The following is a 2,753-nucleotide window of genomic DNA, read 5'->3' on the forward strand; positions in this document are numbered from 1 at the left end:
GTTAAATGCCAGAAAGTCTTTATCAATGGGTATTTTTCTAAACGCCCAAGATGCAGCAGTTCTGGCGTTAAACGCCCATAATGGTATCCATTCTGGCGTTTAACGCCCAGAAAGATATCCTTACTGGCGTTAAAAGCCTAGAATAGTGCCCATTCTGGCGTTTAACACCCAAAAGTGCCTCTTACTGGCGTTTTCATGCCAGTGAGCTTCTTTTCTGTGTTCTCTGCTCTGAATCCTTCTGTAACTCTATGAACTCCTGTAAATGAGAATTAGTTATGATGATAATTTATTAAACTCCTATAATTATTATTTAAATAACAAATAAACTACAGTAATGGCTGGGTTGCCTCCCAGCAAGTGCTTTTTTATTGTCTTTAGCTGGACCTTACTGAACTTTAATCTAGTCTCAGTTTTGATCATTCTTGCTCAAAATTGCTTTCAAGATAATGTTTGACTCTCTGTCGATTAATAATGAACTTTTTGTCAGAATCAATATCCTGATGCTCTACATATCCATATGGTGACACGCCTATAATCACATATGGTCCTCTCCACCAGGATTTTAGTTTCCCAGGGAATAGCTTGAGCCTAGAGTTAAACAGCAGAACCTTTTGTCCTAGCTTAATGACTCTGGATTACAGGTTCTTATCATGCCATCTCTTTTCTTCTTGTAAATTTTGGCATTTTCAAAAGCATTGAGTCTGAATTCTTCTAGTTCATTTAGCTGGAGCAATCTTTTCTCTCCAGCTAATTTGGCATCAAGGTTTAGGAATCTGGTTGCCCAGTAGGCTTTATATTCCAGTTCCACGGGCAGGTGACAGGCCTTCCTGTATACAAGCTGGTATGGAGAGGTTCCTATAGGAGTCTTGAATGCTATTCTGTATGCCCATAGAGCATCATCCAAGCTCTTTTCCCAATCCTTTCTACGGGCAATTACAGTCCGTTCCAAGATTCTTTTTAGTTCTCTATTAGAGACTTCAGCTTGCCCATTGGTCTGTGGATGATATGGAGTCGCCACCTTGTGGCTGATTCCATATTGGACCATGGCAGTATAAAGCTGTTTATTGCAGAAATGAGTGCCTCCATCACTGATTAGTGCTCTAGGGGCACCAAATCTACTAAAGATATTTTTCTAGAGGAACTTCAGTACTGTCTTAGTATCGTTAGTGGGTGTTACAATTGCCTCCACCCATTTAGATACGTAGTCTACTGCCACCAGAATGTAAGTGTTTGAGTAAGATGGTGGGAAAGGCCCCATGAAGTCAAAATCCCATACATCAAACAACTCAATCTCTAAGATCCTTTGTTGAGGCATGGCGTAACCATGAGGTAGATTACCAGCTCGCTGGCAACTGTCACAGTTACGTACGAATTCTTGAGAGTCTCTATAGATTGTAGGCTAGTAGAAGCCACATTGGAGGACTTTGGTGGCTGTTCGCTCACCTCCGAAATGTCCTCCATATTGTGATCCATGGCAACGCCATAGGATTTTCTGCGCCTCTTCTCTAGGCACGCACCTATGGATTATTCCGTCTGCGTGTCTCTTAAAGAGATATGGTTCATTCCACAAGTAGTATTTCGCATCAAAAAGTAATTTTTTCTTTTGCTGCCTACTGTACTCCTTGGGAATGAATCTTGCAGCTTTATAGTTTGCAATGTCTGCAAACCATGGCATTTCCTGAATGGCAAAGAGTTGCTCATCTTGAAAAGTTTCAGAGATCTTAGTGAGAGGGAGAGACATACCTTCTACTGGTTCTATCCGGGACAGGTGATTTGCTACTTGATTCTCTGTCCCTTTTCTGTCTCTTATTTCTATATGAAACTCTTGCAAAAGCAACACCCATCTTATGAGCCTGGGTTTTGAATCCTGCTTTGTAAGTAGATATTTAAGAGCAGCATGGTTAGTGTACACAATCACTTTTGATCCTACCAAATAGGATCTGAACTTGTCAAAGGCATAAACCACTGCAAGCAATTCCTTTTTTGTGGTTGTGTAATTTTTCTGTGCGTCATTTAGAACATGGCTGGCGTAGTAAATGACGTGCAGAAGCTTGTCATGCCTCTGTCCCAATACTACACCAATAGCATGGTCACTGGCATCACACATTAGTTCAAATGGTAATGTCCAGTCCGATGCAGAAATGACAGGCATTGTGACCAGCTTAGCCTTCAGAGTCTCAAAGGCCTGCAAACACTCTGTGTCAAAGACAAATGGTGTATCAGTAGCTAGCAGGTTACTCAAAGGTTTTTGCAATTTTTGAAAAATTCTTTATAAACCTCCTGTAGAATCCTGCATGTCCCAGAAAACTTCTGATTGCCTTAACATTGGTGGGTGGTGGCAATTTTTTGATTACCTCCACCTTAGCTTGATCCACCTCTATGCCTCTGTTCGAAATTTCATGCCCAAGGACAATTCCTTCAGTCACCAAAAAGTGACATTTTTCCCAGTTTAAAACCAGGTTAGTCTCTTGGCATCTTTTCAGAACAAGTGCTAGATGATCAAGACAGGAGCTAAATGAGTCTCCAAATACTAAGAAGTCATCCATGAAGACTTCCCGAAATTTTTCCACTATATTAGAGAAGATAGAGAGCATGCATCTCTGAAAGGTTGCTGGTGCATTACACAGACCAAATGGCATCCTTCTGTAGGCAAATACTCCAGATGGACATGTGAATGCTGTTTTCTCTTGATCCTGGGGATCTACTACAATTTGGTTGTAGCCTGAGTAGCCATCCAGAAAGCAGTAGTCATG

The sequence above is a fragment of the Arachis duranensis genome, chromosome 4 (genome assembly GCF_000817695.3).
Source record: "Arachis duranensis cultivar V14167 chromosome 4, aradu.V14167.gnm2.J7QH, whole genome shotgun sequence".
In the NCBI taxonomy this organism is placed as follows: Eukaryota; Viridiplantae; Streptophyta; class Magnoliopsida; order Fabales; family Fabaceae; genus Arachis; species Arachis duranensis.